The sequence below is a fragment of the Ambystoma mexicanum genome, chromosome 3p, assembly GCF_040938575.1.
Source record: "Ambystoma mexicanum isolate Mex_15411 chromosome 3p, UKY_AmexF1_1, whole genome shotgun sequence".
NCBI lineage: Eukaryota > Metazoa > Chordata > Amphibia > Caudata > Ambystomatidae > Ambystoma > Ambystoma mexicanum.
The window spans coordinates 853,855,005-853,878,100 of record NC_090925.1 but is presented as its reverse complement, the minus strand read 5'-3'; the positions used below and the strand labels follow the sequence as shown (position 1 = coordinate 853,878,100).

Sequence of the window (23,096 nt, the reverse complement as noted above, 5' to 3'; positions counted from 1 at the left end):
GTGTTGTTTTGCATTATGTGCGGGGAAGTGTAGTTGTTGAAATGCTATTTCTAACAATGTAACTGGCATCACGGCTTTTCCTGAACTTTCTTGTCGCCACAATAAATCTGTCGGCGATTTGCTGCATCCCCTCTTAGTCCACAGCAATTTTTCTTCTGCACTAGCTCCCTCTTGCAGCTCTATTATTTCTTGTGTAGGCATCATGTTGTATCCTGTGGGGACCTCTTGGCTTGTTGTGTGGTGTAACATGTACTCTCCTACCTCACCTTTCTGAAAATACAAAGCTTCTTTGGTGGCGGCGTCTGCTGCCGCGTTCCCCAAAGATATAAGATCTGTGTTTGTAGTGTGGGCTTGGCATTTTACGATGGCCACTGCCGTGGGGTCTTGCAGGGCCTCAATCAGTTCTTTCAATAATTCTGCATGCTGAACCGGTGTTCCATCTGCTCGTCGAAACCCTCTCCGCCCCCACCGTGCCAGCCCTCCGTGTACTGTTGTTGTCATGTATGCTGAGTCTGTATATATTGTCACTGCGCACCCCTTAGCTGCATGCAATGCTTCTATTAGCGCTATTAGTTCTGCTGCTTGGGCTGAATAGTGTGATGGGAGGCGGTATTGCACTAGTGTCTCGTATTCACCTTCCTCTAATCGTACCACTGCCATACCCACATGTTTCTCTCCTGTCTCCATGTCTATTGAGGCTGACCCGTCCACGAAATACACTTCTCCCTCGTTCAGGGCATTCTCAAAAACCACCTGGTCCTGACCTTCGTCACCTGTGTACGTTGCACAGTTGTGGTTCTGCATGTCTTCTATGGTGCACGCCTCTGTGATGAATGTGGCTGGGTTCACTGTTTTACATCTTACAATATGGATGTTTGCACTGGACAATATTATTTCATATGCTGTGGCGCGTTGTGTTGTCAATGTGCTCTTTGATCGCTCTAATATTGCAAAGAGTGAGTGTTCCACAAACAGTGTCACGGGACAGCCCATTACTATCGTGGCACTTTTTTCAATAGCGAACGCGGCTGCAGCTAATGATTGTTCGCACGCGAAGTGTCCTTGCATTACTGCGTCCAAAGTGCCACTATAGTAAGCCAGTGGCTTGTGCCCTAACAATGTCTTTTGTGTCAGCACTGCTGTCATCAGTGTTCCTTTGCAGTGTGAAAATAAGAAGAATTTGCGCCCATAATCTGGATTTGCCAGTACTGGAGCGCTTGATATCAGCTCTTTCAGTGAGTTAAATGATGTGTTCATTTCTTCTGTCCATTCTATGTGTTTGTTTTCCTGCTGGGCTTCTTTGAGTGCCTGTAATAAGGGCCTTGTGTATGCTGCATAATCTAATATCCATGCTCGGCAGTAGTTGCACATACCCAGGAATTTCTGCATCTCTTTTACTGTTTTGGGCTCCCCAACTGCTCTAATCGCCTGTGCTCTGTCTGGTATGATCCGCTTGCCATCCTTCGATATCAGCTGTCCCAAGTATAGGACCTCTGTCAGGCAGTATTGTAACTTACCCTTGTCCACCTTGTACCCTTTATTGGCCAATAATGTCAGGAGTGTTATTGAATCCTTTCTACACTCTTCCTCAGTTTGTGCACAAACCAATAAATCGTCAACGTACTGAATCACCGTACTTTCTACAGACAAGTTCCCCAGATCTTCATGTAGTATCCTGTTGAATATGCTTGGGTTCTCGCAATATCCTTGTGGTAATCTGCAATGTTCAAACCTCCTCCCCCCTAGTGTAAACGCTGTTAAGTACCGGCTCTCTTCTGCTAAGGGAATTGAGAAAAATGCATTTTTCAAGTCAATAACTGTGAAGTGGGATGCCGTTTTTGGAATGTTGCATAGTATTGTCGCCGGGTTCGGCACTAGAGGGAACTCCTTCTGAATCACATCATTGAGTGGGCGTAAATCTTGTATCATCCTCCAGGAACCTCCCTTCGCCTTTTTAATCAGGTAAATGCATGTGTTACATGGGGAGTTTGAAGGCACTATTATCCCTTGCGCTAGCAGTGCATCTATTGTCTCTCTGATCCCTTCTTCTGCTTCGCGTGACAATGGATATTGTTTTACCCGGGGTAGAATTGCTCCCTGTTTCAGTTTTATTACCACAGGCTGAACCCCATGTAGTAACCCCACATCGTGGGGGCCATTTGTCCATATGTTAGTTGGTACTACCCTCATGTCGTCATCAAAAAATGTATGTGGTGCTCCTACCACTGCCATTAATTCAACTTGAGTTTCTCTGGCTGTAACTACAATGTCGCACGGCATTGCTAGTTCCATCACTATTTCGCCATCTGTCTCAGTGTCGGAAAATAGCTCCTCGTCCGATAGCTCCCGCAGTGGGATATTTGCATTTGTACACAGTACTGTCCGCCACTCACATCCTTCCATGTCAATGCCAATCACACATATTCTGTTTGCTGATACGTGTACTGCGTGTAAATCCAACGATAGCACTGACCCGGGAGCTGTGTCGGGGCTCACTATGGGGCGGAAAAGGAATTCGGCTGGGATCCTCCAATCCATTCTTTTTAGTTCTGGTACTATGAGAGCCAATGTTCTCATGCCCTCAATAAACATCTCCTCGTTTCTTGGTAACCCTCTAATCTCTTGCATGATTGTGTGGCCCTGTATTACTGCCATTATGCGGAGGGGACATATGCCAGGTGTTGAACATACTATACCACTTTCTGTGAATGATATTGTCATATTTAGTTTGCTTAAGAGATCCCTCCCCAGCAAATTAATGGGAGAGCGTTCATAGTACAGTAAGGGTGCTTTCACTGTTTTACCCCCCACTGTCACATCCAATGCTTCTGTGTAAGGAACTTCAATTACAGCCCCAGAGAACCCCTGCGTCTCTAACGTTTTATTAGATAACGGGAACCGGCCCTCTTTAATACATGATTTTTCCGCTCCCGAATCCACCATGAATATGAATTGCTTGTCTCCTATCTGCGCTCCTATCAATGGTTCCTCTGATGCATTGTGGGTCGTAGATAGTACTGGACACGCAAGTGTTCTCTGTGGGCTGTCCTATGCGGGGTGTCTCATTGCCCCCCCTTGATCAAAAATGTTCCCCGAAACTACTGACACGCCGCTATAGGGTGCGGGGGCAGGCGCTCCATTAGCTACTGTGGCGAAAGTGTTACCTGGCGTGTATTGTATATTGTCATTATTCTGTGGGTGGTTTTGTGTTCTGTACTGATGTCCGTGTAGTTGTGCGTTACTTCTTTGTCCTGCATTTTCTGGTTGTTGGTACTGCCCCATGGGGAGGCCGTATGGGCTTCCTGGGTGGGGGTGACCGTACTGCTCTGTCTCCTGAAACCCGTTGTTTTGTCTGTTTCGGCACTCCCTTGAGTAATGTCCCCATCTCCCACAATTCCAGCAGCTCCCCTGTGGACCTCTGGGACCCTGCCACCCATTTCCTCCCATTCCTCCATACCCTTGTCCACCTCTTCGGCCCCTGTACCCACCTCTTCCCCCTCGTGGGGCCCACTCTTGCCACACTAGACCTCCGTCCTGCTCTTGTTCGTTCCACTGTCGCTGTCCTTGTCCGGCCCAATTAGCTGCTATTCTCCCTTGTATTGCTATCTGCCCCTCCTCCCCTTCGTCTCCCTCCCTCATGAGTGGGAGCCCGGCTACCGCTGCTGCAACCTTCACTAGCTTTGATTGTACCAACTTCGCTTCGTCTGCCAACCTTTTCTGTGCTACTTCCCTCTCTCTTTCTTTTATTCTTTTGCAATGGTGCACTATTATGCTTTGGATCTCTGGCCACCCCTTCGCCTCAACACCTGCTATTTTGTCGAGTGCCTTCTGCACCTCTTTTGGGAGCCCTCTCTTGATGATAAAATAAAACAGTGACGTTGACTGATGCCAGGGCGTGCCCGTTTCCGCTCTCCACATCTCCTGCACCCGGAGAATGTAATCCATAGCATCCTCCCCGTCATTCATTGTACATTGCATTACTGACTGTAAATCTGGGGTATCTGGGAACGTCTCCCGCAGTGCGTCCCACACCCTTGCTCGCACTGTATTAAAGGAAGCCCCATCATGACGATCACAATCTAACGTCACGCCCGGGAAACCAGCCTTAGCCCATACTCTGTCTGCTTGGTCTCCTACTGCTGATACTAGTAGGCTTTTCACATCGCCTACTGCCAACGGTATGCCGGCGGTATGTTTCTCAAATGCATATATCCACTTGCTCGCCCCTCCTGACAACGGGGGCAATAACTTTATTAAATTAGCCTTGTCCATCTGGGCCCAGGGTATATAGTTTGGTCTCCCCCCCCCCCTCTGTGTATCAACGGAAGTTGTAACTTCCCTTTTGGAGTTGCACCCTCTCCCACTTTAGTCGCTGCTGACTCCAATGACGCCATCTTCCCCACTCTATTTCTTAGTCGTCCCATCCATTCATCATCTATAGTCCCTAGCGAGCATGCACCGTCCACCTCCTCGCTTTCCCCTCCTACTGCCATACTCAACCTATCACTCTCATCCATCTCTCCTCTAACATCACATAGCAAGTCCTCTCTGATCCCTCTCTGCCGTGATACATCACCAATGCTCCCCTCTGCTGCTCCCACCTCTATTATTCGTGTCGGCTCTTCCTCAATTCTGAACAGTATTTCCCCCTTTTTCCATCCTTCCTCAATTTGTCTACTTTCGCTTGACGCTCTAGACGTACGTCCTGATCGTGTAGGAGCGCATGCTGTGCGCTCACATATGTCCTTTATTCTCGAAAGTTCATCCCTGGCTACAGAAAGCCTTGATTCTAAGTCACTCGTTAGCTTTTCTATATCCACTCTCTGTGTGCTTGCCTGGGCACGCTCTCTAGTGCTTTCGTATGGTGGGGGGGCTGTTGGTCTTTGTGGTGTAACAGTTGTGGGGGGAGGCACATAAGTAGGATCACTATATCCTGCTGCGGGGGTTGGTTTGTTCAATATTGGGTACAAACTAATCACCTCCGTAGGTTGTTCTGTATTTAACTGTTCCTTTTCCCCTCTTGGAATCATGAGTGGGTTGTCTGTTGTGGACGGTAGATCGACATTTGGTGCCGGATCTTTGGGTGGGGGTACTTCCTCAAACAGTCTCCAGAGATCTAATATCTCCTTCCTGTTTTGCCACTGTTTTCCCTTATACTTGATGCTAATGCATGTTCGTACCATATCTAGAACGCTTTTGTCAAAAGACCCTCCCTCGGGCCAAATCTGGGGCAATCCCTCCCCTTTTAATTCTGTTACCCATTGATCGTGATATTTATTGATTCGTTCAGCGTACCCCGGTAGGCTCTTACAGATATGTGACAAGGGAGTTTCTGCCCCCATATTCTAGATCACTAGCAACGACCGTGTCCAACTCCTTTACTTTTAGTTAGGTGTAGATATATGTATGTATACCTTTATGGCACAGACAAGAGCGGACGTCTCAGCGAAATCACCCAAATTTATTCACTACGCAAATTCTTTCTTACTCACCACAACTCATCTCCTTCCCATTCCCATACAATCTCATGTGGTTTCACTCACAACCAATCAACTACTAGTTATGGCCAACACTCTCTGGCACCCCCTCGCGGTCAACCGTTCATCTCCAATACTCACACGATGCGCACACCCCTCACAATGCTTTCCCACTCACACCTCGCTTTTTTCCTCCCTTTCCTCCCTGGCCAGCTGTCCCTGTTTTTCTGCTAAAGTTACTGTGTTCACGTCTGTACGTGCCACTACTTAATCCCCACTCCTACAAATGGTCTCCCTATTTTATAGTTCTTCTACAAGTATATTTATCTTATACCCCTTTCGACCCTTGCCCCGTGAAATGAAAAAAAGAAATAGAAAGAGTAGCAATCACTAAAAATATTCTCCGTGTCTCCCTTTGCCAGACACCAATAACTTATTTTTTACTTCTTCATATATTCCCAGTACTAGTTTAGATAGCACTATGCGGCGCCGCCTTCCACCCCCTTTCGGAGCTAGGTTCCCGTCACTTCTACTTCTTCACTTACTTCTTACTCCTAATGGCCCTATGCAAAGAAAAGATAAGGAAAGTTTTAAGACCTGTCTTTAGTAGACACCCGTGATTCCCTCCTCTATCTGTCCACGTTCTCCTGTTCACAAGTTCCCCTCCCTCTCCCTTTATGATCGCTCGCACTCGGTACTCACGTGCCCGTCTTGAACCGATAGTCTCCGAAACTGGGTCCGTCCAGGCGGTGTTGCCTTTCTGCTCAACAGTCAGCCCCGGCTCCGGCGAGCGGTACTCAAAGGGGATTTTGCAACCGGGATCCCGTACCCCTTCTAGTTTGAGTGCGCACTTCTAAGCGTACCGGTCGCCGTTGGCGGGTGGCTTCCCGGAGCCGGCTCACCGTGCGTTTCCCTTTTTGACCGGAGATTCTCGTGCCAAAAGGGGGTCGTTAAAAGGAGTTTAGGAAAAATAATTTGGAAATATCACGCTATCGGGGTCACCACTGAGTGGAAGCGCCCCCAAGTTAGCACGATCCTCCCCGCAATGGGAGACAATAATGGACACTCCCGCAATGGGAATAAGGCCAAGACAGAGTGCGGGTGAGCGTAAGTGGGAGTTTATCAAAAGAATATGGCATGCAAAGAACTCTGCAACCTCCGAGAGCGCTCTGCCTGACAATCGCAAAGGCAGGCGTATTTCTAATACAAAAAACGTCATCAGAACCTACACACTATAGGGGGCACAAGTTAATTGGGATTGGGTGGCGTCGACTAACTATAGGTGTTGCTGCAGCGTGGTTGGTCCGGGTGGGAGGACGTCACTGGTCAGCCTCGTGGGTTGGGTTGGGCCTGGCAGGCCGGCTTGAGGTCATCCGGGCGGTGTTGGTACGCTGGGGCAGCCTGTGACAAAGATGAATACCTTCCCTGACTTGGGTGCCCTAGATCATGCACATTGCAGTTACTTAAAACCCAATATCTAACTTCTACAGTAAATCTTTCAATCAATGAAATACAACACAGGAGGAATGCACCTTGTGAGGGGTCTGGTGGTCATCTATTAGATTTACCGGTGTTCTGACGTCTGGTATTTTAGGTCGAGGGGCTGGGCTCTGGGGCTTGGGCCGGGTGATACATGTTTTACTACTACGTTAGAGGTTACTATGAAGGGGGCTCTGTGTCTTGTCCCATTGTCGGGGGTAGTCTTTGTGCGGGGTCAGACTTCTTGGGGTGGTCTGGGGGATTGTGGGATTTACGAGAGGGTGCTGGTAGATCAGTGGATTCAAACGTAAGTTTATTACCGTGCTGTAAATAACACAGGTGGCGGCCGGTGGCCTTGGATGCTGTGTTGGGGCCTCTGACTCTCTGAAGCGGTTCCAGCTTGGTCGGGGGAGGTGGGGGAGCACGGCACAGGCCTTAGCTTTTTTCTACTTGGCAGGCTTCGTAGGGTGGGAGGGAGAATGGCCTTGCATATATTCACAAAAGGTATTTTCCTCGTGTGTTGCCTAATTTTGAATACAAAACTTTTATATCATTTGTCTTATTTAAACTACTGTACCATACATATATACTTCGAGTTCATTAAACATTTCGTTAATATATTCAGTCTGAGTACCTTTTCGTTACCTAACATTATATTCACTACAGTGTTTGATTATTTTATGTACATTAGACGTTACATGAGGTAGTTCTAGGTTATGGACTACAGAGATTGATACTCGCCGCTACGGGTGACTAAGAAAACATATACGAGTTCAGGTTTCTACATAAAACTGAAAGAACACTTATACAGATAACGGTTATACGTTTCGTCGACATCTTTCTCTGTGGTTATAGCAGCATTAGTCCAGACCTGGGGTGACATCATATAAACGTTACATCTTTATGGTTAATTCACAGTTTACAGAATCTGTTTAAAAAGAGGTAGTTCATTAATACCAATACTTGAATTATTTTCTACTTTCTTCAGATAGTGATGCTACAGTTTCTTCCCCGTCGCCCCGGCCTCGCGGACCAGGTCATGCGGGGTGCAGTATTACATTGTGAACGACGAAATGTTACAGTGTTATCATCTCGGGTTAGCTCATACCCGGCTTTCTCATGGGAACGCGCCCGCAGCGGATCTACCATGGTGCTACGGCGGCAGGGATGCTTGGAAAGCCCTCCAAAGGTGGGGGCCGCGCTACAGTGCGCTGAACTCACGCCATCTTTGCTGGGCAGGATGGCTTCTAGGCCTGTCTAAACTTTAGTATGTGTGTGGATGATGGATACGTGGGGGCAATGTCATCGGCGGGCGAGCCCTCCTCCACCTGGGCCCGGGTGGCATGAGGGGACGCTCAGCGAGCCATGGTCCTCACCTGGGGAGAATAATGCAGGAGAGGGGGGCCTTCAAGGCCTGTCCTCCCCTACACCCCTGAGCCAGGGAGTGCCGAGTAATTGTCATGGCAGCCTCATGTAGGCTTCGGGGACTCAATGGGACTTGTGTGGGGGAGTTGTGGGCGGAGGGGGAGGGGGTGAGGGTGTGTGGGGGAGTTGTGGGTTGAGGGGGAGGGGGATGAGGGTGTGGGGGGGCAGGGGGAGTGGAGTGAGGGTGTGTGGGGGAGTTGTGGGGGGAGGATGAGTGTTTTTGAGGGTTTTGTCACTTACGTTTACTTTGTTACATTTAATACACCGGTTGTGTGAAAAACAAGACCCGAGTGGACATTCATAATTACGCATGTGTCAATTATTCAGTTGCAGTTCATGGTGTAGTTGTACCCCCACACCCAGTGCCCTCTGTCCAACCATCATGTCATCCTCTGCTGCCATGTGTGTCACAAATATTGTGCAATCATGGACTTGCGTACAGTACAGCCCTCCTGTGCATTGCCACCGTGATGATGTCCAGCCACATCTTCTTCCTCCCCTTCATCATCACCAAGTGGTAGCAGTTCAATGTCAGGGGCACTTTCCGGCGGATGCACATATCGTGCAGCTTGAAACATGTCATGATGATCTTGGCCGTCTTCTCATTCCTGTAGCGGAGTGCCCCACCCGAGTGAAATCGTGCCTTCAACGGGCCAAAGGTCTGCTCGATGTCCACACGGGTACGGGAATGGTAACAATTGTAGTCGTCCTCGTGCCTGTTCTGTGGGTTTCGGACAGGTGTGTGGAGCCACGGCTTCTAGGGATAGCCACTATCACCTGAATGCGAGGCATTAAAGGTAAATGTCATGCGAATAATGATGGACAGCTGTACTAGTCACACATGCCGGCAGATTATCGTTGGTCACATGCGCATGTCCCTGGTTGTATGCAAGCTATTCTTTGGCCCTCAATGTGTCCTTTGCCATGGAATAATGGTGTGGGTTGCATCTTCAAGATGATACACAATGTGCTCTGCTGTATTGTAGCTCATGCATTGTGTACGCATATTGCTGTGTTTGTGTGAATTTGGTGATTTGTTGTGATGTGTAGGATTTTCTGATGGTGAGCGTTGGCAGTAGCCGCTGCAATTTTTGGCATTCTGCGCAGATTTTTCCCATGGTGACATGCATCATTCCTGTGGTTATGTGATAATGGGCACCACAATGTGTGAAGATCTTGCTTGCGTCACCTTCCATCTCCACCTGTTTGTGGTGGTATAGTTTGTGATTGCGTTGAACCACCTCCATGGCATGGAGGCCACCTTTTGTTTCTAGTATCTCCTGGGGAGTCCGTCGTAGAGATATGTATTCCGTTGTGTGCTTGAGGTGGAGCACCCACAATACCTTCAGTAGAGGGGGGGTGGCGGTCCATAGTTCAATGAGACCGACAGTCGTATATCATGCCCACAATGGTGTTGATGTTGTCACGGTCCAGACGGTACGGGGTGTGGTTGTGCTGCGGGGTTGGGTTGGAGGGACTGGCTCTGATGTTTGGGGGCTGCATGCGTGGTTAAGCTGGCTGCACTGGTGGGGCACGCAGGGCCTGTCTCACCCTCCTTCTCCTGCTGCGTCTCCTCTGTGGTGCCTGTGTTGTTGTTGGTGTTGTTGCTGGTGTTGCAATGCATGCATGTCCTCCAGCTGAAGTGTTGATGCTGCTATTGGATTGATCTTGGTCTGGTAAGGGGTGTGGTGTGTGGGTGTGCTCATTTTGTAGTGGGGAAAACTCTATTGCCTCCACCTGTGCTGATTGTGTGCACCTGTGGCATTTGGGATCACTGCACATGGCATTTTACAGTAGGTCTGCGATGCCGGTATTTACGGCATGCCGGTAGGCACTTTTAACGCCTTCATAAAGTCTTTATTTGCATGTCCGCTTACCTTGTGATCTGCTCCAGTTTACGGCATTCCACTATTGGCGGCATGGTGGGTCGCGTGGCCGCACCCAGACCGCTACTTTACAATGCCGTTAATAGTGGTCGGGCTGGTCAGAATAGCCTGTAGCGGTATTCGATGCTGGTATTCCTTTACCGGCATCATTGTTCCCTTAGCGCCAACCTCGGAATGACCCCCATAGTCTTTTGATTAAAGCAGCATACTGGCTGTCAAAAACCTGGAATGGATCCAGAAGGCCCAAAATGTCGCCCTCATACTGTCATGATCTCTGCTTCCAAAAGATCAGGACTTGCCCGACTCCCTTGGAAGCAGACCCATAACCCCGGTTCCGAGTGCCAGCCAGTCCCAATTGGGACCTTTTGGACCTTGTCCTGGCGCCAGTGGCACCAGGCTCATAAAGATGCCCAGTCCCAGCGCTGGAAGCGCCGGGCTCATAATGCTTGGGTGGACTTACCTGCAGCAGACCATGCTGCTTACTTACCTACCAGTTGAACCCCTGATCCTCTTCTGTTTGGGACTACTTTTCCTGCTGGGTGGGGCAGGAGCCACTCCCTAGGTTCAGAACACTGGAACTCTTCTGGAAAGCAGGAACTCTTTTCTTACCTAGGCGTGGCTGTGGAAGGAGACACCTAAGCACTACAGGAGGCTATTTAAACCACACCCGATGGATGAATCTTGCTTTGCGTTATTCTGCATTCTCTGCAGCAGAACGCTCATCGTGTTCTGCTTCTGATCCTGGGCCCAAGGGAACAAAGGCTTACCATCCTGGAATCCAGTCTTCAGCAGTACCTGTAAAGACAAAGAAAGAACAGGTTAGCACTACGGTCTTCAGTGGCAGCGCATCTCTTACCTGGGCCATCGGCTGTCACCAATGCCTCGCGCTGCATTCCGGCATCTGAAAGACAAAGGCTTACCTACTCTTCGCATGCTCCGGAGGTCTTCGCACTGCATTCCGGCATCTGAAAGACAAAAGCTTACCAGCTCTTCACACGCTCCGGAGGCCTTCTGCGCTGCATCCCGCATCTGAAAGACAAAAGAAGGTGCGTTTAAAGACATTGGGCAACTTTATTACTCACGTGCCATTGCTCCTTCCCACGCCGAATCCAGTGGGTATTCCAGCACCCTTCAGCTTCTCTAAAGCTCCGAACTTGTACCTGCAAGATAAAAGGGACAGTTAGTGCGCATCGTGAAGCAGGCTACAAGCGCTTACTTACGTGCTTCCAGGCGCTTCTATTCCTCACGCGGGTTCGATCCTCAACTCTCATCAGCCCGCCATCCGCCTTCGCCGGAACCCTGCAAAACAAGAGATATCATTACAAAAGACTTTTAAGACATTTGAAGTGCCCAGAATTTACCGTTCGTGCAGTTAACGACGGACAGCAGTCCTCTGAGGTCAAGAGGCCTGCACCCTTATCCAGTGAAGAAACTGGTTACGGCACCCTGCCCCGAGGCAGATGGAGAGCTCGGCGTTCACTTACCTAAGGTGAGGGTGTTAACCTTTGGGGTTCTATAGGAGAAGAGAAAGGGAAGAGGAGAGAGGCACCCAATAACCCCAGTTCATTAATCCCATATTTTCTATCTGCAGACATCTTACTCTTCGAGTCAGACATACAGTGCACAGAGGTCCAGCCCAAAGAGCCAACCGTGTGTTACACATCACCTTTGAAGATACGGCATTCACCCAGTCAAGACCGGCGCCTCTGCGGGAATCAGGTGAGCGTTACACATACTTGCGACAGCTGAAATTCCGACTTTTCTTTTTAACACCCCCACTTAGACCATATGCGGAAGTTGCGGGGGGAGGGGGGCTCCCCCCACATATTTATGTGGTGTAAAGGGGGTTAAAAAATGTTTTTAAGGTCTGCATTTTCGCCCGTCGGAATTATGGTGGTCACAGTGAGCACATAGGTCAATCCAGAAGGGAAGTGACATGGAAAATAAGGATTTGGCGCTCCCAAATCACCACAGCATTGTCTCATAAGGTTTGAAAGGAATGTCCAATAGGGAATAAACCCCAAATCAGGCACCAATGTGGCAGGAAAGAGAGCGAAGGGAGCGAATCGTGACCCCCCCCCGCTCCTGCCGCATCTTCCCCATTGTAGGTGGGACTTGGAGAGGACTCCTAAAGAACTTTGCTTGCTTTGTTGCTCTTAACTTCTAGGAACACTTGCACTCTCCTGTTGGCTTTGCCAACGCTTCTTGTGTCTTTATAAGACTCCTAATGCCCTATCAAGTGGTAACGCTTGAATTTATTGCTCTAGAGCACTAGGCTCCATCTTCTTTAGCAGAGGAAGGACTTTTTAAGTGAAGAGGCCTTTTTTCTTATAAAGGCAGCATAATTTTGTTCTAAGTGTTCCTTAATAACTTAACTAATTCAAACTGATTTATTATTACTTACCTTTGTTTTTTCACTTGCTTTACTGCATACAGTTTTCTAGTGTCCTTAGTTGAAAATGATCTAACTGTCTAAAAAGTAAAGTGTTGGTGATATTTAGCAAGAGCACCACTTGGTGAATGTATATATGTTGGTATTGTATGTCTAGTCCTGCTTACCTTCAAAGTGTTTGTTGCAATGCCTAGCATATGTTAGTGTTTGTATACATCTTTCTAACTTGAAAGAGTGCTTGTGTGTGCTTAACTGAACCCTTCAAAACCCCCATACACTCCCACGTTTCTAAGCCTTACTGCTCAGTCACACTACCTTGATAGCTTGGCTAGATTTTAATGCATTTTTCTGTTCACCAGAATAAGGAGCAAGTCAAAATCTGCCCACAGGATGGATTCTGAAAATGCATTTTAGCAACAGGTATTGAACAAATAATATAAAGTGCCTTAAACCAAGTTAAGTACTATACACATATATACATTTCCGAGGCTTGTGGATCTGCTTAGAATCACATGCTTTGCATAAGCTGACATCTAGTGGTAGGTACAGTATATTGCATGACTTGTTTTCGAAGTTGGAAAAGGGGCGTCGACTAGCGTGTATGCAATATTATACTTAGAGTAACATGTACTGTATCCCTGGTCCTTCATGCATCGATGTCCCACAGATTGTATTTTGCCGCCATCGTGGACATTTCTCACGTCTTTTGACAAACACACCCTCGATGCACTGTTTGACAAGCGATATTCAATACCATTGACTGAAGACTTTGACAATTTCTTCTATATCTCGACGACTGGCTTCGGCCTAAACCAGGCTTCGGCCTTGGAATAGTGAGAGTGGGGGGACTGAACATTATTAATTGCTCTGAGAGAATGCATCTTTTCACTTCCTCTTTCTACTACATTTTTCTGGCTGCCTTTAGTTTTACATGTAATTATGGAAAGAAAATGGCCTCCTCACAGGTTGGGCGGAGTGGCAAAATTGGGGCGGTAAGGCTATATCCACTGCATTACTGCTCTGCCCAATCCCGGTTTTGGGTGGAAATTACCTCCAGCTTTGAACTGGAGGTAAATCTCCAGTTTTCCGCCCATTTTCGGTGCTATTGCCGCTGACGGTAATAGCACCGAAAAGCCCCATAGTCCTATGAACTCTTAACAAAATGGGGAATTACAGCCTTACCACAACTCTGGATCCGGCGCTATTCCGAGTTGCAGCAACTAATTGCGCTGGCGGTATCCCGGCAAAATTACTGCCGGGATACTGCCAAGGCTGTGATGAGGCCCATAGTGTGTAACAGCTGTCTCCCCCGTGACAATCCAGAGAGAGTTGTCATGTAAAGTCTTTCGGCCCAAGACGCTCAAAGAAAGACGAACTAAACGGTGGGAGGACTACGCCATGCAGGCCGAGTCAGGAGCCCTCACTGGCGACTTTGCATCAGATGAGGAAGACTAAGGCACCTACGGCTCCGTTTCGGACACCAAAGACATTCAGGAGGAGTCAGCAGACTCCCAAGTGTCAGTGCACAGCTCCGCTAGGCAGGCCTAGCGCACTGCTGTGAGGACAACAGCTTGCAACAAAGACACACATAAGCACACTCTTCATGGGGGGGACAAACATTGTAAAAACATATCCCAAAGCCATTCTTCGACAGATCTGTCGAAAAAAGGACACCTGGCAATAGAAGGAATTTCAAGGTCTTCTGATTCAACACGCCATAAACCCGCTGCGGCAGTAAAGAAAAACAGGCACTGATTGCTGTGCAAAAACCTTCAATGGAACATGTTTCACGCAGGTCAAAATAGCCATCGAGAGCACAAAAACCTACTATTAACATAAGTATACACACAGCAACTTCTCAGGAACCCTCCAGAGCCACCCTAGCTTCTATACCTGTTACATGTTCTTCAATCCCACCCTCTACACAAAAGACCCCTGAGTATACTGGGGCCACCTCTCCTTTATCCCAGGCTCTACATAAGAAAAAGCATAGAGTTGATCCAGAAGCTATAATTTTCCCATTTACATAAACTCCCAGAGCAGGTTCATGGTCCAGGGAGGGTTTTCAGCAGAACATGAACAAGGTTTCTACCTTTGTAACCTTTATGGAACATTACCCTGTAAGACAGAAGTCTCTACTAGCAGAAGGAGAACCACCAGCAAAGGAACCAGGTTACACACATAGCCCACTCATAGCATTGTTGATGTAACTGAGCAGCCACAGGACGACTTATTCCAAGATTGTCAGGATGATCATGATGACCATGACAAGAGGGTGATGACCAGGGGACATGGTATAATGATCCTAGTGATCCTACCTACTTTGACCCTAGTGGCCACTATTTTACAGTCTCTCGTAATCACAGCTGCAATGGAATCTACATATCCAATTGATGATCAACTGTTATTCAGTTATCTGCTTAAGAAAGCAGCTAATCATTTTAGAATACAAACCCAAGAGTGTGTCGAGGACAGACTTTGTGGATGATATTTAAATGAGTAAAAGGTGGCCAGTCAATCTATACCATTGCTTCAGCCCATGAAGTAGAGGATTAAACTGTCCCTAACTACACCGTCCCTTACACGTGCAGTTAACCCTAGGGTGGAAAAGGTTTTTAAACCTGCTCCTGCAGACCCTCTTTATATTACGGGCCATGTCAAACTGGATTCTCTTGTCGTTACTACTGCCAGAAAATGGGCAGGCGTCCCTTTGTCTAATGCTGAAGCACCACCTGATAGTGTAAAAGGCTTTATGCCTTTGGGAAGAGAGTTGCCATAGCTGCAGGTTTCTCTACTCGCATAGCGCACAACACTATGTTGCTCGCCAGTTACAACAGTGCACAACAGGACTCAGTGCAAAATCATTTAGCTTCAGTCCCTGACCTAATTAAGTCACAATTACTTAATATTGTGAAAGCGGGGAAACAAGGGGCCCAGAACATCCTTAAAAACACCCTAGATGCCACTGAAACTGCAGGCAGAATTATAGAAGAGGGTACCTTTCTGAAACGCAATTCCTGGCTTTGCAATTTGGGTTTCAAGCCTGAGACACAGGTCACCCTCCTCAGATTGCCTCTATCCCGTTTGGCAAGGCGGTGGATGACATGCTAGAAACAGCTAAAAAAGACATAAGAAAACCTTGGGTCAGATTACTAATAAACCTTACGTTCAATGGAAGGTGTTAAATACCAGGCCTTCCTTTTGAAGCAAAGGGTTTACAAGATCTGCGCAGTCAGGGTTTGGGTCAACCTTCTCCCCGTGGTACACTTCTCATGGCCAATCGTTCTCTTTTCAACCCACACAACAGAGAGGTTTATGTGAGGCAAGGGTTGGGGCAGAAGTGCAGCCACTGGAGGCTTCACTGCCTCTGCAGAAAATGACACACCAGTACCGGTCCCCCCCATTCTTCCCCAGTAGGGGGACACATTACTTATTTCACCCACGCATGGGAGGGCATAACATCAGACCAATGGGTGTTAACAGTGGCCAAAGAATATTCTATTGAATTCCTGGAAACACCTCACCACCATCCGCCGAGATCAAGAAGAATGGCACAAGAACAATACTCGATTCTACAAGCAGAAATACTAACACTACTACAAAAGGGAGCAATAGAACTGGTTCCACTTCTAGAGGTAAACAAATGTATTTATTCAATATATTTCCTTGTCTCCATAAAGGAGTTAAGCATGCGCCGTGTTTTAGACCTGCGTCCTGCAAACACGTATGTCAAGCTACAAGAATTCAGAATGACAACACTGCTGGAGGTAATTCCACTTCTGAATTAAGGGGATTACATGGCAACATTGGACATGAAAGATGCATACTTTCAGCGCCAAGGGTATTTGCAAAGGTGATCGCAGTGGTGGCAGCCCACCTGTGCAGGCAGTCCATTCCAATGTACCCTTATCTAGACGACTGGCTAATAACAGGAGACGCGCCACAACTGTGTCATCAGAACACTCAAGAGACTATCAATCTTCTATTTCAGTTGGAATTCTTGCTCAATGAAAAAATAAAATAAAGCCTTTTTCCAAGTCAGGTAAGACAGTTTCTTGGAGCTTTAATTCAAACAGAAGACGCCCCGGTCTTCCCCTCCAACGAGAGGGTCCAAAAATGCTCTTTCAAGTTCCACAATATTTAGCAAGTCGTCCGATGATAATGCAAAAGGCAACCCGTCTTCTGGGAATAGTGGCTTCCTGCATTTACCTCATGCCACACAATAGATATGCATGCACCAAATGCAAGAGTGTCTAATATTTTGTATTTCTTATTGAGCATTTGTTAGGCGCTTATACAACTGAATAGTATTTCAAAGCGCCACAAGGATAAATGGGAAGGTAACAGGGGATAAAATAACAATGGCAAAACAGTAAATACACTGAAATCTTCAATTACTAGCTGGCACAGTGAATTTTTATTAATGTGATGGCAGGTTTTTCTATTAGAAGCAGGTTGTTATAAAATGTGAGTGGGGTGCAGACCCATGATTTAGTGCCTCCGTACTGGGCACTTGAATTGTTGAAATGAACGAAAGGACCTAGGCTCAATAGCCTTCGGTGTGGGTTGCACACCCTATCATCCAGTATGTGGTTTGACTTCTCATTTTCGAGACCTTTTGGTAGAAGCTTACATTTTGTACTAATTCAAAAAATCGGTAAAAAGCAGCAATTCGGTTTCTTATGTTTTTAATTATTGAAAATAGTAGCACAGATGCTAATGAGACCAATGCTTTTCTGACGTTATTAGTCCTTCTTCAGGGTCAATAGCTCATCTATGGTATGCATGAATCCACAGACAAGTTATACACATATCAAGAAATGTGGTAAGCCACACAGTGTCATCATCCGCATACGTTTGAAGTAATGACAATAGTCCATGTAACGAACACACAAAGACAACACATAGGAAAAAGATAAGAGAACATAAATAAAGCACAAGGCATCCTATCGTAATTTCTAAACATGCTCAGCGATCTCTAGTGTTGCCGTATTATTGATCATGTGTTTAGTTTTCAGAATAGCGCCCTTTGTGATAATGCATGTAAGATTTCAATGGCTTTGGTAATGTTACTCTTAGAACTTGTGGTGATCTAATCTCTGCTTAATGTAGTTTAGCGTGTGAGCATACAGTTCTGTGTGACAGAAGAAAGTAAATAGTCAAGGTCCTACTAGGCCTTGTGGCATTCAGATGTGCAAGCAAGTGCAGGGAGGAGAAGTGCAGGAGATGGGGATGGAGGGGGGGGGAGCAGAGGAGCGGGCAAGTGCTGGTGGAGGGCACAGGAGGGAAGTGCTAAGGGGGGACCAATGAGAACCTCAGGCTAAGTGCTAGTACAGGCGACTCCCAAGGTGGGATGCAGACACGCCAAGCAGGTGCCCGCAAGGGCTGTGTAGTGGGGCGGGGGAGGGGGGTTGCTGCTACTTGATCCTGTGAGATTCATGAGGATCATGCCAACAGTAACAGCGGCAGTGGTGTGATTAGCAGGGATGGGAAATAGGAAAAGGGGTAGAGAACAGCAGCATTTTGAACAGTTTCTGGAACTTGAGATGAAGCTCAAGTCTGAGTGGGGTAGGGAGGCTGTTCCAAAGGGTGGCACCAGCCCAGGAGAGAGGCCTGCGCCCCACTCTCTGCTTGGAGAAGCATTTGACCGGGGTGTTTCCGGTGCAACGTCGAAGCAGATTTTCTTTTCATGTTCCATAAATGAGGGGTAACTGAAAGTTTGTTAATTGAGCACGTTGGGCTGGAGGATAGTTGCAGGAGTGGCGGCATGGAGATGGGTTCCCTCCAACTCCGGACAGGACCCGGCAGGGGCCTAGTGTGGGCCTTGGAGGGGGCCGGCATTCGCCTGCCGGCTCCAGTGATTGGGTAAAGATGAAAGAAGGGATGGCCAATCACTGCGATTGATGGTGACGCAGGGCAGGCACTCCAGTGCTTGTCTCAGGCGGCGGCCATGTTTGTAAAACTGAACTGGCCCAGAACAACTGGGCTTTGTGTAAATAGCACAGCCACACAATCAAATTTTGCAAATTCTAGCGAAACAATGGGCGCAGGCAAGTGGTAAATTGGACAATCTAGTGGTGGTTTTGCATTCCCCTCGTTCAATCACTGCAGTGGTGGACAAAACAAAACCTTTTGAAGGGAAATCATTAACCAACCCTGCAGTCGAGGCCACTCTAACAACAGATGCATCACTTTCAGGGTAGGGCACTCACTTTCTCCATCACACCGCCCACGGCGTGTGGACACAAGCGTTAACAAACATATCAATTACTAGCACTGTTCAAAGCTTTGCAAGCATTTCAACACCAGCTGACAGGGAAGACAGTCCTAGCCCTGGCAGCACTACAGCCTTGTACTGTATAAACAAACGGATGGGGCGGGGGAGGTCACACTCTCCAGGTCTGTCCAAAGTAGCACAGAACATCTGTAATTGGGCACTCAATTGCAATATATTCTTCCTGTCACAACATGTTGCAGGGGAACACAATTGTCTGGCAGACATGCTAAGCAGAAACATACAACTTCTCTCAGAGTACAAATGGCAGTTCCACGCAGGCATTCTACACAATGTCTTCAAGAGAACGCACAATGCCAAGACTACACATCCAGATAGTCCCAGATAAGGCACAATGGGAATGCACTATGGATGAATTGGTCAGGGATGTTTGTGTATGCTTTTCCCCCAACACCACGTCTAAACAAAAACAGTGCACCCCGAAGATACTCTTAGCCAGAGGGAACAAAAGAAAAGCAGAGCATCGATGGAGAAGTCACCCATCGACCTCTACAATTACAGCTTATAAAAAAGCTGTTAAACTGTATAAAAGTCTCATCTTTGGCACAAAAAGTCATACTCTCAATGCCAAGGATTGAGGGGGCACTATCAATGTCCAAGGAACTTTTTCGGTCCTCCAGGAATTCAAACCCCCTATTACCATAGATGATGGCTGGCGCCAGAACATTCTAGACAGTTTTTGTCAGAAGACACTACAGCCCCAGGCACACATTCAAAACCAAATTGAGACACAACTTTTTGTGAATGATACAGACATCTCCAACGCTGACAAACCCTCATAAGGTACTAACCTCTTCTCTTTCTGTGAGGTCTCAGAACAGGAAGTCTTGCAAATAATAGACAAGATAAAGCCCATGTCCTGTAAAGGCGACATTTTCCCCGCTACTCTCTTCAAAGGCTTTGCACCAATAATAAGTCCCTGGAACACAGAGTTTATTAATCTCTCCTTTACTGAGGCCTATGCACCTGAGGTCAGTAAGGAAGCGTGGATCACACCTCTTTTAAAAAAGGACAACCTTGATCCTCTTGTTCCTGGTAATTCTCGTCCAATAACCAATGTGCCCTTTATTCTAAAAATAATTGATACGGTGGCATGTTTGCAGTATCAAACCTTTGTAGAGACGCACAGCATCCTGGCAAAGGAGCAATCTGGCTTCCGTGTAAACCACGATACTGAGGCGGCCTTGTAGACCTGAAGACCAATATCACAACCATTATTGAGAAGGGAAATGTTGCCCGGCTGCTTTTGCTGGATTTGTCATCAGCATTTGATCTGGTTGATCATTACCTATTAGCAGACAGATTAGAACATGTAGGTAGATGTTCTCCTATGGCGGTTTCCTGGCTTTAAATCTTTCTTAGGTCCCAGAATGGCATGTGTAGCTATGGGAGCATCCCAGTCACAGAGGATATCAGTTACCTGTGGTGTCCCTCAGGGATCGTGCTTATCTCCCCTGCTGTTCAACATTTATGTTAAATGCTTGTGTGACCTCTTGCAATCCCTGGGTGTTAAATTTGCTAACTATGTAGATGATACCCAGATAATTTTCAAACTATCTGGGATCTACGAGGAAGATGTACCAAATGTTAACAGTGTCTTTGGGGCATTCCAGAAATGGATGGCATTAAACTCCATGGCACTAAATGATTAAAAAAAGAACGGAGCTACTCATCCTTGAAACACCCCATAGACTTGGACCCACAATATAAAACCTTTGTGATTAATGGGAGCCTTATGCCTGTGTCAGACTCAGTAAAGACACTCAGTGTCTTTTTTTCGACTCCCACTTGTCCTTTCAAAAACATGTGTCCCATTTAAAATCCACAGGCTCTTACTTTGTACATTTATTGGGGCAGATTCGCCCATATTTTCCTGAACCCAACAGGGCCTTGATTGCTGCAGCCATAGTAAACACACAATTGGATTACTGTAACAGTCTTCTTCTTGGGACATTAAAAGGTAATATCAAGAAACTTCAAGTGCTGCAAAATGGTGCAGATCGAGCTGTCTGCGGTCTTGCACGCCAAATTCACGTCTCAGAATACCGTAGGAAGCTGCATTGGCTTCCGATTGAACAGCGTATACACTTTAAATGTGCTATCATGGTATTTAAATGTTTGCTGGGTGAAGCACCAAGCTATCTTTCTGCCAGAGTGAAAAAAGCTACTCCTTATCGGACACTACGTTCGAACAATAAGTTGTTGCTGGAGCAACCACGTGTTGTCCTGAAAAAACTCGGCTTCGACCCTGTCATTCTGGAATTCACTTACCTTGGATATCAAGGGCAAAACCCTCTACTCAGCAATTCACGAAACGCCTTAAAACATTTCTCTTTCCGAACTAATGAAGCCTGAATTACTATCAAAGAACTACAAAGGACTTGGTTTTTTTGTAAAAAGAGGCCTAGGACAATGCCCAATTGAACTTGTATTGTTACAAACAGAAGGTCCTAGCTCCTCTCAAATCCTCGCCCTTAAAGATCCAACAGCAATAGTTTGGATACCTAACGAGCTGCCCTCCTCAGTTGCAACAGACTGCACTCACAAGCGACATTAAAAAAATATATGTATATTTTATTACAAAATTCATTTCATATAAAAAAAATGTTTTCATATATATACAACCAGTATTTCAACCACAGTAATCCATATATGTGGAGCAACAAAACAAACCTCAAGTGGAAAAAATATTAAAAAAGTATATATAAAAAAATCCGAAAAGAAAACAAAACACCAAAGATAGAACTAAAGGGGTTCTGTGTTAAACTTAAGAACAAACACCTGCACCTTTAATAGACAGAAAAACAGTAAAGCAGTTGAAATAATAAATATTTCTCATTACAGGTTGTTAATAATATAACACACACACATCCAATTGTATACTAAACAACACATAAACAATACACAATATCTAACATTAGCATCTTGAGTACAAATACCAATCTGATGTCTAATTGTGGATCTTTTATATTAATATTAAGATCCTATTATTGTTTCTAAGTAGACAGCAGCTTTTGATGCTTAATTAAAACCGTGACCGTTATCTCACAGCCAGAGAGACCCGACATGTTTCATTCCCATATTTCTTCAAGAGAATTGTTCACAGGAAATTCTTCAGGGGGGATGTACTGTAGACAACAATCGGAATTAAACACACTTAAACCAATTCTAAGTATTGTTAGTGCAACCAGATGCATGCAAGCGGGGGGCAGCTCTTTGATGACAGGCTCTGAACACAGAATGGTGTCGGCCTCACTGCCAACTTGTTATTAGTAGCAGGGGTAAAGGAAGAATCTTCGCATGGGGAGCTTCCACCCTCTCAGGTTCGGAGTCTTGTAAGTACAATGGCGGCAACAATTCGAAGTCTTAATACAGCCGAAGATTTCAAAAAGGCAGGCACGATGTCAGCCGTTCGCTCATTCATCGCAATCAAGAGCACTTTTGCTGTGTTTCTACTAAAGTATCGCTCAGCGTCGGATTTCTAATTAACCAGAAGGAGTGACTTCCGCACCTTCCAAACCTAGAGTCCATTTCAGACCAGCGTAGCCCCGGGAGGAACCCGGGGCCGCAAGGTGTGTTCGAAGTGTCGATGATCAATGTGTCCTGCAATTCACACTAATTCTCGCAGCTAGCTGCGTTCTTCGATGCGCGAGCCGGGTGATCCACCGCCAAGAGTCACAGGCCTGAATTACTATACCTACGGCCCTTGTCTTAAAGCTGCTTCTGCAGCTTTTTCTCTGTTTTATGTTTTTTTTGTCATGTGAGCGCCCTGAGGCCTCTGAGCGTGTGTGCGCTATATAAGAAATCCTTTAGTTAGTAGACAAAATAATCAACAAAATGCACCAGGAGCATGTCAACATGATCCTCATAGCACCAATGTGGGCATTTGAAACTTGGTTCGCACACCTTTTGAGAATGCCTCTTTGCCCACCGGTCAAACTACTGTGCCCTTAGTTACAACAGGTTATCCCAACATTAGGGGACAACACTCCGTCCATGTCCACAAACGCTGAACTTTGCAGCTCCTGAAGTCATAGAGTTTGGACACTTGAACCTACCCCAAAGATATATGGACATCTAAAAGGAGGCACGTAAGTGTCATGGTGCATGCTCCCAAACCCCTGAAAATGGTGAGCCTGACA

The 23,096-nt window shown here is 46.6% G+C and overlaps 1 protein-coding gene and 1 pseudogene across 13 annotated transcripts in view; one reads left to right on the top strand and one right to left on the bottom strand.

Annotated features, from left to right (window-relative positions):
• The window catches only part of INO80E (INO80 complex subunit E), a 657,413-nt gene that overhangs the window by 483,686 nt on the left and 150,631 nt on the right, over window positions 1–23,096 (top strand). The window lies entirely within an intron of this gene.
• Window positions 22,487–22,631, bottom strand: LOC138581500 (5.8S ribosomal RNA; annotated as a pseudogene).